Below are 15,366 nucleotides of genomic sequence, written 5' to 3' on the forward strand. Positions count from 1 at the left end.
ATAGGGCGCCTGGGTGACTCAGTCAGTTAAGTGTCCTACCTCAGCTCAGGTCATGATCTCACAGTCTGTGAGTTCAAGCCTCGTGTCGGACTCTGCTGACAGCTCAGAGCCTGGAGCCTGTTTCCAATTCTGTGTCTCCCTCTCTGACCTTCCCCTGCTCATGCTCTGTCTCTCTCTCTCTGTCACTCAAAAAATCAATTAAAAAATAAAAAATCAATATAAACATCCCATTTTTCATGTGAAATTTGATGACTTTGCTTAAATAAAATAATTGGAAAATTATTTTCATAATAAAACTAAGATATTATTTGCCTTTTTACTCTCTTTCTTTCAGTGTGAACAGTGGGGTTTTCCAAAGGCTGCATGATACGTGATGTCCCCATGTATTGAGTATGAAGACACATATGAGAATGTAGGTGTCTTCCATTAAGACAAACATTAAAGAAAACTGCAAAAATGTAAAAACAATGCCACTTATCTCACTGAATTTTTGTTTTAAAATATTTATTTTTCACAAAAAATGTGTAATGTGACCTTGTAATGGATTTACTATTGTTCATTTAAATAAATTATTATTTCTTTAATTTGCCAATTTTAATTTGTTTACATAGTAGATACCAATAAATATAATTCACATGTACAAAACTCTTTGGAATCATCATTAAGTTTTTTTCCTTTCATTTTAATTGGTTTAATGCTTGATTTTTTTAATGTTCAGATTATTGAGGGGAGCATAATTTTAACTTAAAATTTTTTTTATGTTTATTTTTGAGAGAGAGAGAGAGAGAAAGAGAGACAGAGTGGGAGAGGGGCAAAGAGAGAGGGAGAGAGATAGCCCCAAGCAGGCTCTTGTAGGGTTCGATTTCACTAACTGAATCGTGAGATCATGACTTTAGCTAAAATCAAGAGTCGGATGCTTAACCGACTGAGCCACCCAGGTGCCCTTTAACTTTTTAAAATTAAAATGCTGCATTTTCCAATGATTAAAATAAGACAAAAATTATAGTCTAATATGCTGTCATGAAAAATAAAGGAATTGCCAGGAATTGAACACTTAAAGTGTTTCCAAATGAAAGAGAAGTTTGGGAAGACCACTCTGGACCAGCTGCCAACTCTCATCATCACGTAACTGTCACCCGTTCCTGTCCCATTGCTGTGCACGTCGCCACATCAGGTGCCAAACGGCTTACGTAAGTTGGCCTCACTCTACGAAGAGCCACCGTGTAGATATAGCTGTAGATCCAGCTATTTGTTTTGCAAATGCAGCGCTGTAGGTCATAGGGGCATAGAGCCAGGAATTCTGACGGATGTCCGTAAAGCCATTACTGACCTTACTAAAAACCAGAGAAGGGTGCCTGGGTGGCGCAGTTGGTTAAGCGTCCGACTTCAGCCAGGTCATGATCTCGAGGTCCGTGAGTTCGAGCCCCGCGTCGGGCTCTGGGCTGATGGCTCAGAGCCTGGAGCCTGTTTCCGACTCTGTGTCTCCCTCTCTCTCTGCCCCTCCCCCGTTCATGCTCTGTCTCTCTCTGTCCCAAAAATAAATAAACGTTGAAAAAAAAATTTTTTTTAATAAAAAAAATAAAAAAATAATAAAAACCAGAGAATGCCTTGTTGGTGTAAGTCACTAACAAGTACTAGTAAGTAATCCATTCACAGTTAAGAGGCATATCATTAGGATAGCACTGTGCCCTGCTATATATGAAAGTGCTAACGATGGAAAGAGCCCAAATGTCCATCGATGGATGAATGGATAAAGATGTGGTATGTATATACAATGGAGTATTACTCAGCAATCAGAAAGTCTTGCCATTTGCAACTATGTGGATGGAACGAGAGGGTATTATGCTAAGTCAAATTAGAGAAAGACAGATATCATATGACTTCACTCATATGAGGACTTTAAGACCCAGAACAGATCAACACAGGGAAGGGAAGCAAAAATAATATAAAAACAGGGAGGGGACAAAACAGAAGAGACTTAAATATGGAGAACAAACAGAGGGTTCCTGGAGGGTTTGTGGGAGGGGGATGGGCTAAATGGGTGAGGGGCATTAAGGAATCTATTCCTGAAATCATTGTTGCACTATATGCTAATTTGGATGTGAATTTAAAAGAAAAAAAAAAAAAAAAAAAGCCCTGACGAGAAATATATATAAATTAGGGCACCTGGCTGGCACAGTCAGTAAAACATGTGACTCTTGATTTTGGGGTCGTGAGTTCGAGCCCCACATTGGGCATAGAGGTTACTTTAAAAAAAGAAATATAGATGAATTACATGAATTATGCAACAGAGGGATTATACTATTTTACTTGAGAATCAAGAGAAGAACAAAATCTCTTTTAGCAGGTATCTATCTGTAAAGCCCAAATTAAATGAGAACACTTAATAAAAGTGATTCCCTTTGATATAGAAGATACTTGATCCAGAAAATGTTAAGGGATCTTATAACTCAAATTTCTGAAAACTTTGAAGGCAGCAGTACAGAACCAGAAGAGTTACAGTACCAAATTTATAGGAACCTAATATATTTCCCCAGAAATAAAAACATGATAGACCAAAGGGAAACATCTCTTTAAAATATTTCTTTTCCACACAAAGCGTATTTCTGCATATATCATGTGTCTGTGAAATGTTAATATTTGGAGTTCTCAAATATTAAATACTTCACTAAGATACAGCGCATTTTTGGTGTGTGTGCATGTGAGTTATCAGCAAGAAGTAGCTGGAGAGCGGCTGTATCCCTCCTCCTGTCACTACCTACCATCCTGAAATTTATTTTTGAACCAACTTAACTTTTAGAATGCAAAATCAGGACTTTTCTCCTGCCGTTGACCTCTGTAGTACAATAATTTTGTAGTCTATTTTTCTTTTTCTTTTTTTCTTCACTTATATAAAAACTTAGTGACTCCCCTATTAAGAAAAATGCTTCTGGGGTGCCTGGGTGGCGCAGTCGGTTAAGCGTCCGACTTCAGCCAGGTCACTATCTCGCGGTCCGTGAGTTCGAGCCCCGCGTCGGGCTCTGGGCTGACGGCTCAGAGCCTGGAGCCTGTCTCCCTCTCTCTCTGCCCCTCCCCCGTTCATGCTCTGTCTCTCTCTGTCCCAAAAATAAATAAATGTTGGAAAAAAAATTAAAAAAAAAAAAAAGAAAAATGCTTCTAACCAATAACCGGATAGAACACTCCACATTGCTTGTATGTAGAGCTCAATATTAGAAGCCATCAATTAGGGGTGTCTGGCTAGGGCAGTCCCTAGGGCATGGAACTCTTGATCTTGGGTGTGTGACTTCGAGCCCCAGGCTAGGGGTAGAGTTTACTTAGTTTAAAAAAGAAGAAGAAGAAGGAGAAGAGGAAGAAGAAGAGGAAGAATAAGGAGGGGAGGGGAAGGGGAAGAAGAAAGCATCCATCAAATCAAAACTTTCTGAGATTGTGATAAAGACCTTTTATATTTTTCCAGAGAACTTTCTGGGACTAACCCTATCACCAACCATCTGAAGACATGAGTTATTCACAGATTCTCACGGGCTCCAAATGAACCCACCTGCTGCAGGAGACCCCTCCCAGAACTGCTTCGTGACCTGATGGCGGACTCAAGTCTAGAGTTTACTAGCTGACGTGGGGTTTGCTGCGCAGTTCAAGTGCATGGTGCTACAGCCAGGCCATGCAAGGGCAGGGGGCTGTTGGGTTCGCAGCACCCTCAGGAGCTTTCCTGATATAGATGGAGACTGGTCCCCATAAGCAGAGGGCAGGGAGAGACTGAAGAAAAAGGAGGCCACTTCGGGGTTGGTAGATAGCAGGGTTGTTTTTTTTTTTTTAATGTTTATTTATTTTTGAGAGAGAAAGAGAGAGAGACCAGGTGAGGGGCAGAGAGAACGGGAGACAGAATCAGAAGCAAGCTCCAGGCTCCGAGCTGTCAGTACAGATCCTGACGTGGGACTTGAACTCACAAACCGTGAGATCATGACCTGAGCTGGTAGCACTTTTAGTGATAGCAAAGGGAACTTACATTCAAGGCTTGTCTTGGGCAGCAGCAAGACAAATGGATCTCCATACCCACCTGCCAAATCTTAAAAGTATTTAGAAGGACTTTTTTTTTTTTTTTTTTTTTTTGCTTTTTGAGAAGCCAACTCACTGAGCTGTTTATTTTTTTTTTAATTTTTTAATGTTTATTTATTTCTGAGACAGACAGAGACAGAGCATGAGTGAGGGAGGGGCAGAGAGAGAGGGAGACACAGAATCAGAAGCAGACTCCAGGCTCTGAGCTGTCAGCACAGAGCCCGACGCGGGGCTCGAACTCACAAACCATGAGATCATGACCTGAGCCGAAGTCGGTCTCTCAACCGACTGAGCCACCCAGGTGCCCCTAGAAGGACTTTTGGTATCAGCGCAGGTCAGGATCTCTCGCTTTGTGAGATCGAGCCGCACGTCGGGCTCTATGCTGACTGCTTGGAGCCTGCTTGGGATTCTCTGTCTCCCACTCTCTCTGCCCCTCCTCTGCTCTCTCTCTCACACACGCACTCTCTCTCTTTCTCAAAATAAATAGACATTTAAAAAATTTTTCTAAGTGCTCTGTCAGGTATATGGTGCAGTTGTTCTCGGCACCAAATCATTTCAAGACTATGTCCCTGGAGCAGCCTCTGGGGGTGGGAAAAGCAAGTGGAACCCACATTCCAAGGGCAGGGGAGGAGGGAGGAGGGGTGCCTGGGCCCAGCTCATAGGCCAATTGGCAGTCGTGTCTCTTTGATGACGTCCCCCAACAGGAGCGTCCCGACCTGGAAAACGGAATGACTTCTAAACAGCCTGGAGCTGCTGAAACGGAGCGTCCGTGGCAAGACTGGAAAGGTGCCGTTGCGAGAGGGGGTGTTAGCGGATGCTGCAGCGTGTCAGAATCCAGATCCTGGGCCATTGGCGGTTGTGGAGCGTGAGAGGGTTTGGAAGAGGGGTGGGCAAAAGGACGGCTTGTTCTTGGCCTGGAAGTTCCTCTCAAGCAAGCCTGCTCAGCCTTTTCGAGTCATATCAAGGGGACGAAATCCTGCGATTTCCTCTGGTTGTCGAGAAGAATCCAAGCCAGAGCTGCTCGCCAGTGGGCAGAGGATGATAGTGACATGCTTTCTTTTTTTCTTTTTTAAAGCTTATCTATTTATTTTGAGAGAGACCGACGGCACAAGTGGGAGAGAGGGAGAGAGAGAAGCCCAAGCGGGCTCCGCACGGCCAGCACAGAGCCTGATGCGGGGCTCAAACCCACGAAGCCGCGATTTCATGACCTGAGCCGAAACCAAGAGTCAGACGCTTAACCGACGGAGCCACCCAGGCGCCCCTGATCGGGACACAATTTCTTCTGTGAGGAGGTGACACAGGCCAGTCCCTGGATGTTGTGGAGGGCTGGAGAAAGGAGGAAGCTCGCCTGGGATAAGGTTGGGTTGTCTGAGAGCGACAAGTCTCTTGTGACTCTGTCTCTGCCCTCCCCACAAAGGGGACCGTGCTCCGTGGCCGCAAGAGCTGAGAGGAATGACCGGGCTGGATTTTGATAAACCAGTGGGCGAGTGAAGGCCTATATCGCCGTCAGATGTCTGTGGGGACTGTCACTTCCCTGTAAGGGAGAATCTGCAGTGATGTTGCTTTGCCCTAATTCTTAACATTTAAACCCGTGGATGGTCACAGAAAAGTGGGATTCATTTCTGGAGTTCTTCCCGCATACTCTTGGTGCTCTGGCCTCGTCCTCAGATTCGTGTACACACGAGCAGTGCGTCTTCTTCGAGCAGCCGCCGCAGTAGGTGGCTGTCCCTAGAGACGCCTCAGGTGGTTCTGCGGCCTCCAGCATGCTGTCGTCACGCGGCGTGGCCCAGAAAGCACCTTCTGCCCCAAGTGCGTAATATGAACACTGGCACCTGGACCCCGTGCGCCTGAGTAGAACGTATTGTTATTGATGGCACCTTTTTTGCCAAGCATCCTAAAGTATCCTGGTCCATAAAGCCTCCGGGTCACCTAGGCACTGAGAAGGACCTGGAACAAAGACAGGGTTCTTTGAACAACAGGAACACAGAGCAGTTGTTGTCAGTTTTCTGATAGACACCCTGAAGGAGAGTGGGGGAAACCCCTCAGCTTCTGTAAGCAATCTCTTCAGTGGAGAGAGGGCCTCTTAGCTTTCAGTGGGTCCCTTGTGAATACTTTTTTTAAGACTGTGGAGGCGCTTGGGTGGCTCAGTCAGTTGAGCGTCCGACTTCGGCTCAGGTCATGATCTCACTGTCCGTGAGCTCGAGCCCTGCATTGGGCTCTGTGCTGATGCCTCGGAGCCTGGAGCCTGCTTCGGATTCTGGGTCTCCCTCTCTCTCTGCCCCTCTCCTGCTTGTGCTCTGCCTCACTCTGTTTTTCAAAAATAAATAAATGTAAATAATAATAATAATAATAAAGAATGTGGAGGCGTTCCAAAACAAAAACTTTGAGAACCGCTGCTTTAGAGAATGCATCTCTTCGGAATAGCATCCTCTGACTCTAGGGCAAAGGAACATAGTATTGGGCAAGAGCTGGTTTGCTTGTTTTTGAACTACAGAAGTCATAATCTACCTCAGCCAGGCTGGTTCCCCTGTCGTAGAGACCAGCCACAGCAGCTGCATTTGGGCCTCTGCCCTCTGACTGTCGCCTCACCTGGAAGGATCCCTGTCTCCTGCAATGATTTTCCTCCTATTTATCTTCCAGCAAAGCTCAAGCCCACTTCTTGTCAAAGACTGCCCCAACCAGTCCTCCTTACACATTTCCTTAAAAGAAAGAAAGAGTCATATCTGAAGTAAAACTGTGTTCTTTCTGTAATCTTAAAGTAATTCTCTCTCCAGAGTTCTAAATTCATCTAAATCTGGAAGGTATTACTTACTACAAATGTCAACGTTTAAAAAAAATTATTTTTTTTTAAATTTTTTTAATGTTTATTTATTTCTGAGACAGAGAGAGACAGAGCATGAGAGGGGGACGGGCAGAGAGAGAGGGAGACCCAGAATCAGAAGCAGGCTCCAGGCTCCGAGCTGTCAGCACAGAGCCTGACGTGGGGCTCAAACTCACAAACTGTGAGATCATGACCTGAGCCGAAGTCGGTCTCTCAACTGACTGAGCCACCCAGGCGCCCCCCCCCAAATTATTTTAAATAATCTCTACACCCAGCACGGGGCTTGAACTTACAACCCTGATATCAAGAGTTACACACTGTACCTACTGAGCCAGCCAGGTGCCCCTACTAATTTCAACTTTGATGAAAGTAAAGACCTTAGAGCTTATGAATGGAATCAGATAATCCTACCTGCCTTATTGTGTTGTTCTGCAAAGACTTGTGATAAGTTTATGTAGAAATGCCCAGGGATTTTACATTCAAGCTTTGATTTTAAGCATTCAATCAATCTGTACAAAGTGATGCTCAGTACCTACATTGGACATAATGCTGCTCAGTATATTTTTGTTGACTCAGTATGGAATGAACAAATATTAGGTGTCCCTAATGGCTCAAGAACAGAGTAAGTCATGCCATTCAAGGGTCCCTCAACAATTCTCCAGGTTTTTTTGGGGGGGGGTTGCATATACTGCAGATTTGCCTTGACGTTATAGAAACCTGTTTCTGACTATGTAGCTTCAACAGCACCTTCCTAGAATGTATAAATATAGAAGGAAAAACCTAAAAGAAAACATTGCAATTCACAGGTGATTTGACAAAGAATTCTTATTTTCCTCTCCATGAAAGTAGCTTGCCAAGAAATTTTATGGACCCTTGGAGTGAACACAGATCTCACTTGCAAAAGTACTTCACCAGCTCCCTCTGCTGTTTGTTGGTTTGATTTGGAACTCTGAGAAGCTATGGTACTTAGTTAGTATGGACTGAGTACCCCTAAGTATCGGCTAAAATAATGAATAGAATTCAGGATACATTGTCTACTGGATTAGGCACAGACAAGTATATCATTATCAGTATATTCTGTACTCTATTCTAGAGTAAAGGAAATCAAACCACTAAATATATTTGCCTAAGAGTATTTCCACATGTATTCTTATTATCTTAATATCTGTTTTTGTTTCAGCTGTGATCACATAATGTAAACTATTATCGTGAAGAAAAAAGACTTGCAGCAGTTATCTATTTGTATTTATTTGGTATAAACTCTCTCTAAATACGTACACACATACATACTTAAAAAAAAAGAGAAACAGGTAGCATTAAATGATTTCTGTAGCATTCGCGATCATCCATTGTCAGACACAAACGTTTGAGGTTTCTTTTATGAGTTAGAGAGATTGTTCTCTTTATTTTTCTCAAATAACCATTTTAACCTAGAAGTGATGAAGGAAGACGCAAGATTAGGTCTCTAGAAAGTAAACTTTTTTTAAAACCATTTTTTGGGGGATTTTATTTTTTACAGTAATCTCTATACCCAACGTGGGGCTCGAACTCATGACCCCAAGATCAAGAGCCACAAGCTCAACCTACTGAGCCAACCAGGCGTCCCTACAAAGTAAACTTCTAATTTTATTTTTTTATTTTTTTAAGTTTATTTCTTTTGAGAGAGAGAGAGAGAGAGGAGAGAGGGAAAAGAGAGTATCCCAAGCAGGCTCCACACTGTCAGCATGGAGCCTGACAGCGGGACCCAAACTCACAAACCATGAAATCATGACCTGAGCCAAAGGGTTGGATGCTCAACCCACTGAGCTACCCAGGCGCTGAAAGTAAGCTTGTAATTAAAAAAAAAATGAATTTAACCTACTGAAATTTAGAAGATTCCAGTTAGCACAATAATTGGCCTTTCTGTCTGAATGGTTACTTCAAAAATAATTAACCCATTAATTTTTTTTTAGAGACATCCTAGGAAGAAGTGACATTTTGAAACCTTAAAGAGGTTCATATAAAAGGAAAGTCATGGAAAGAATAAATATAAATGACCAGTAAACATATGTACAAAAATGCTTGCTTTCACTAATATTCAAACAACTGGTATTTTTTCTATCAAATTGACATTTTTAACAGTTTTATATATATATATATATACACACACACATATATATGTATATGTATATATGTATGTATATATATGTATGTATGTATATATGTATGTATGTGTGTGTGTGTATATATATATATATATATATATAAAGATAACATACATGGGGTGCCTGGCTAGCTTAGTCAGTAGAGCATGTGTCCCTTGATCTCAGGGTTGGGTCTCACCCATGTTGGGTGTAGAGATTACTTAAAAATAAAATCCTAAATATCTAAAGCTGGCACAAAGGTAATATAGAGTAAATCTAAGAGCTCTGACCCTGAAGGCATGATTGATTGAGGGTGTGGATTTGGGCAGTTAATTAGCCTCCGAGTGTCAGTGTCCTCGTCTATAAAAGGAATAATCACAGCATCTGTATCCTAGAGGATTCAATTCATTAAAACATGCAAAGCTTAGGAAGAGTGCTTGACACAAAGTGAAATTTAAACAAACGTTAGCTACTATTATGTGCATTAAATATCTCTAGGACATACAAGAAATAAGTATCTGTAGTTGCCTCCCTGGGTGGGAACTTACTGGCAGAGAGGGAGACCTACTCACTATTGAATATTCTAGTCTGTGTATTCTAGTGTCTCAGTAATATTTTCTCAGTGCTCCGATGCCAAAACAACCAGCTGATACTTCCATTTATTATATAGTTAGTTCTAAGCAACTTAGTATTTGTGTCCCAAAAACCCAGTAGTCGTTTGAAAAAAAAAATTTCATTTAAACTGAAAGAAAAAATGCAATTTTTCTTTTATCCTTAAGTAGCCGCAATTGCTAACCGGATGTGTGCGCTTCTTGGGCACTGCACAACTCCTCAAATCCCGGAACGAGACTAGATGCCGTTGCCACTCCTTTCCCATTCCGCAGCGATCTTCACAAAGTACTTGCTTTTTATCATGGCACCCACAGAATCCCAGCTTTGCAAAGAAATATGTCATTGCAAGGAAAGTAGTGTGATCTGATGTTGAAACTATGAGCTCCCCGGAGTCAGTAGGATGGCGTCCAACATACATCACTTCTGTTTTCCTACCAATATGTGAATTAAAGGGAAAAAAATTAGAACATGTCTTACTGCCCTTGTGAATTGACTGTGCACAGGGTACCTCAACATATAGTTTGAGAACCACAGTTAAACACCTTTTCATAACTTAACATTTTTTAAATTTTTTAAATGTTTGTTTATTTTTGAAGGAGAGAGAGATGGAGTGTGAGTGGGAGGTGGAGGGCAGAGAGAGAGGGAGACACAGAATCCGAAGCAGGCTCCAGGCTCTGAGCTGTCGGCACAGAGCCCGACGCGGGGCTCGAACCCACGAACCGCGAGATCGTGACCTGAGTGGAAGTTGGACGCTCAACCGACTGAGCCACCCAGGCGCCCCCATGACTTAAAAATGTTTTAATGTTTGTTCGTTTGTTTGGTTTGAGAGAGTATGCATGCACTCGTGCTAGGGAGGGGCAGAAAGAACCAGGGAGAGAATCCTAAATAGATTCTGTGCAGTCAGTGCAGAGCCCAACGCAGGGCTTGATCTCACGAACCAAGAGATTGTGACTTGAGCCAAAATCAAGAGTTGGATGCTTCACCGACTGAGCCACCCGGGCGCCCCTATAACTTTTCGTAACTTTTGAATCTAGTTCATTTAAATCCATTAGAATGTAACATAAAAAAAAGTATATATCCCTCTCCCCCAGCAGTTTTTTCCAAAATCAAGTTACCTTTCCCACCAGGTAGCTAGTCCCTTGAAGACCTTTTGGGCGGATTCTTTACTTTCAAATGCAGGCTGCACAAATGCCTTGGAACCTGAAATGGGCGGTGGGTAAATCAACCTCCCCACCTTTTCCTCTTGCCTGGCATCTTTGATGCTGGAGAAAGAAAGAAGAGTGTAAGAGACAGAGGTCTCCTTATGTGACTGCCTGTCAGGTGCAGACCCAGGACTTAGGGCTAAAGCTTATAAAAATGTATGAAACGTTGGAGACACTTGAGTACTAAAGCTGAAATGGGCTTATGCAGGTGAGGGGCCCTGGGGTTTCACTTCGTTATCTCATGCTAAGTTCCTACTCCGGCTGGTCATCCCTGTCTCTCTAGCCAGTCCTGATTGACATGAGCTCTGTGAGGTTGTCCCCCAAGGCTGGCGCTTCCGTGGGAGCATGGGAGGGGACCTGTGGAGGGAGATTCACACGCCAGGAGCAGGGAATCTGGACAAGACCCTGACTTGGGAGGTTCAGCTCCTATCTGGCCTGTTGTACAGGCTTCTGCTCCCCTTGGCCCTCCACACCTGCTACACCTAGCTCGATGGGCGGCCTTCTTGGCTGGGCTTGTCAGGTACGGCTCTCACCCACGGCATCCACTCAACTCACACAATCTTACTTCACGGAAGGGCAGAAATCTAGCCACGTGATTACTGTGAACTGCTTCTTGCCTTCCCTCTTTCACCCTTCATCCCCTCCCTGGTGTCCTTCCCTGCTTAGATGACACAGTTTCCTGATGAGCAACAACTCCGGCTGAGCCAAAGTCCAACGAGTGAGAAAAAAGCTTTATCCTGACTGGGGAAGTGAGAGGGTTTGGAGAGCTGACTGGTGATGGGGTGGGCTGTCCCCTGGCATTTCTCAGGAAGTCCAGAGGGGTCTCGACGTCTCCCTGAACATAGAATGTGGAGTTCTTAGCATCCTTTGTGCATGGCTTTGGGCGTCAGCCGCAGTCCCAGAATGAAAAGCAAAAGCTTACATGAAACATCATGTTGTATATATTCATGCATATACATGTTGTGTATATTCAAAATCCAGAAATGAAATATTTAAAGAGTAAGATAAAGACAACATTCACAAGAGACATTATCAAGTCAACACTCTCATGGGAGTACAAATCGGCACAATCCTTCTGGAAAGTCAAGTTGAAAATATGTGCCAAGAGCCTTAAAAATGTTCTTAAGGATATAATTAGAGATGCAGAAAAAGATTTATGTACAAAGATACGCCTTTCTCTGTTTTTTAGAAAGTATTTGTTTTCTGTTACCCTTACTTCTGTTTTCTACTTAAGAGCCTGTGGGAGAACAGCCAACCCTTCCAGTGGCCTGAGCAGTGGGAGCTACAGACCAGTCTTCAGCGGTGGGCTGGGCCCTCCGGGCTTCAGTAGGGAACCGCCGGACAGGCACAGAGGGCGCTTGTGCCTTCACGCTAGGCTATAACCTTGGGTTGAGTAGCAGTAAGTACCAACCTATCACAAAGGATGTGCCCACAAGACCGAGCCATCTTTGCTCAGGAGGGGAGAGGAACCCATGGCGGGGACATGGCAGGGGATTGTAGGAGATTTGGGTTCTGGTTTTAAGGGATCATCTACAAGACTGCTGTGAAAGAAGACAAAGAAAGGGCCTTTTGTGTAGGAAGATACAAAAGGATGGGAGCTGGAGAGAGAGAAGGAACAAATCAGGAATTGCTGGGCTGGGTCACCAAAGGCCTGGGACATAAACCTGGACACTTGTTCCAGAAGGGGCCCCCACTCTCTTGAATGTGGTGGCGAAGAGCGGCATCGCTGTGAGGGACAATAGGCAAGAACTTTAGGGGCTTTGCACCTGACACCCACCAGGACCTGACCGAATGCCCTGCTTTGACTTGCGCAAGAGCCACTCTGGGGAGTCAGCCCAGGGCCTCCACCACTTCTTCCCACAGTGGCCCAGGGAAGGGAATGTCTGCCCCGCAGCTAAGTGCCAGAGACTATGCCCCAGACAGTTCCCTCAGCGGCTGGGGGACCTCCTACCCTTCCCTTGAGCGGACGGCAGGCCCAGAGGTAAGACACCCCATTCCCTGCTTCTGGACACCTTCTCCCCAGGAGGGAACAAAGGACGAGACTTTGGGCGTGACAGGCACATGGCCACACATCCAAATGCACTAGTTTCTATCTAGTTGTTTATCATTCTGAGCAGACTGGGTTGATCTCCTTGTCTTAAATTATTACACGTGTCATTATAATGTAGTAAAATCAAAACGTCTCTTAGATGATTCATGGCTGCATTAACTGTTATATTACCGGGAATGTCACATTTATAAGTAAAACTTTATCGTCTTCTACTCGTATTACTTTCTTAAGGATTCGTCTTCTGGCAGCATTGACAGACTTCTTAAAAGATCGCAATCTTGCACTTAAGTTCTACAGACAGCATTGAAGTCTTGTCCAAGATTTAGAAATCTGAGGCAATGACATGCCAGGACAACACTGCAAACTTGTAACATACTCGGTTATCATCAGTGGGTGGGGCAGAGGTCAAAAAAACCTAGTGATAAGAATGTATTCTGGGGACGCCTGGATGTCTTAGTCGGTGGGGCATGTGACTCTTGATCTCAGGGTCGTGAGTTTGAGCCCCACATTGGGTGTAAAGCTTCCTTAAAAAAAAAAAAAGAATACACTGTGAATTATAGCTCAAAGTAACCTAGTGACCTTAGAGCCCAGCCCCTTTTATTTATTTTGAGAGAGGGTGAGCAAGTGTGAGCTGGGCAGAGAGAGAGATGGAAAGAGAGAATCCCAAGCAGGCTCCATACTGGCAGCACAGCACCGACTCGGGGCTAGATCTCACGGAGAGATCATGATCTGAGCTGAAATCAAGAGTCGGCCACTTCAACGACCAAGCCACCCAGGCGTCCCACATTTTTACCTTCTTATAATTATATAAAGCATCATACTTTCATTGCAGAAAATTTAGAAATATATAGAAAATATAAAGAAGAAGGAACAAAAAAGCACCCACGATTACACCACCCCAAAAAGGCAACCATTTTTTAACTTTGTCGTATTTCTTTTCAGACATTTAAAATTTTGATATATTTCACTTTCTTTTTCTCTCTACTTTCCATAACTGAGATCACAGTATACATATAGCTTTATTTTACATATAAATAAATACATATAGCATTTATTTTTTATTTTTTTTTCAACATTTATTTATTTTTGGGACAGAGAGAGACAGAGCATGAACGGGGGAGGGGCAGAGAGAGAGGGAGACACAGAATCGGAAACAGGCTCCAGGCTCTGACCCATCAGCCCAGAGCCCGACGCGGGGCTCGAACTCACGGACCGTGAGATCGTGACCTGGCTGAAGTCGGACGCTTAACCGACTGCGCCACCCAGGTGCCCCCCCCATATAGCATTTTTAAACTTAACATTATATATTGATTATTTAGCTTGCCATTAAAAACTCTTTGGAAAACAGGGGTGCCTGGATGGCTCCATCGGTTAGACACCCGACTTTGGCTCAGGTCATGATCTCACAGTTTGTGAGTTCGAGTCCCACATCGGGCTCTGTGCTGACAGCTCAGAGCCTGGAGCCTGTCTCCCTCTCTCTCTGCTGCTTCCCTGCTTGTGCTGTCTCTCTCTCTCTCTCTCTCAAAAATAAATAAACATTTAAAAAAAGAGACTTTAAGCAAAAATTTAAAAAAAAAAAACCTCTTTGGAAACAAGATATCTAAAGATTCATAAAATGTCAATATGGCAGTAGAATTAGATCATAATATTGTCCATTGTCATCATATTACTGGACATAAAATTGCTTTTTAAAAATACCGTTATAAAATTGTTAAAATAAATACTTGTGTGCATAAATGTTTGTCCTCAGTTTTCATTGATTCCTTAGAAATGATCGCCAAATCATTCTCTAGAAAAGTTGTAACCATGTTTATTTTCATCAACAGCACAGGAGTGTCCATTTCAATGTAACCATATCAGAACGTCATCGTTTTTAGTCTTTGCCATAGTGTTAGGTGAAAATGGTACCTCAGTATTTTAATTTGCATTTGTTCACCTAATGGTGAAGATTAGGTGAAGTATCTGTCATACATTATTGGTGCCTTGTTTCCCTTCTGTGAACTTCCCGTTCATAATCCTCACCCACTTTTCATATCAGGATGCTGTTATTATTCTTTTTTTTTTTAAATTTTTTTCTTACATTTATTTATTTTTAAGAAACAGAGTGAGACAAAGCATGAGTGGGGGAGGGGCAGAGAGAGAAGGAGACACAGAATCCAAAGCAGGCTCCAGGCTCTGAGCTGTCAGCACAGAACCTGATGCGGGGCTCGAACCCACGAACTGTGAGATCATGACCTGAGCTGAAGTCGGACACTCAACCGACTGAGCCACCCAGGTGTCCCAATTATTCTTGTCATTTTGTAGGTGTTCATTGCATACTAAACACATAAGCTCTTAGAAAAAATTTAAGTCGGAGTGTCTTCTCACATCATACATGAGAATATGTTTCAGATGATTAGTGAGTGAAATGTAAACATGAAAATAAAGCAACACCAGAATGAAAAAAGATTAATAGCCCATTTCTGGATAGATGAGAACACACATTTAAACATCTCAGAGGAAATA

This window comes from Herpailurus yagouaroundi, unplaced genomic scaffold (assembly GCF_014898765.1).
Source record: "Herpailurus yagouaroundi ecotype Mexico unplaced genomic scaffold, PumYag 197, whole genome shotgun sequence".
In the NCBI taxonomy this organism is placed as follows: Eukaryota; Metazoa; Chordata; class Mammalia; order Carnivora; family Felidae; genus Herpailurus; species Herpailurus yagouaroundi.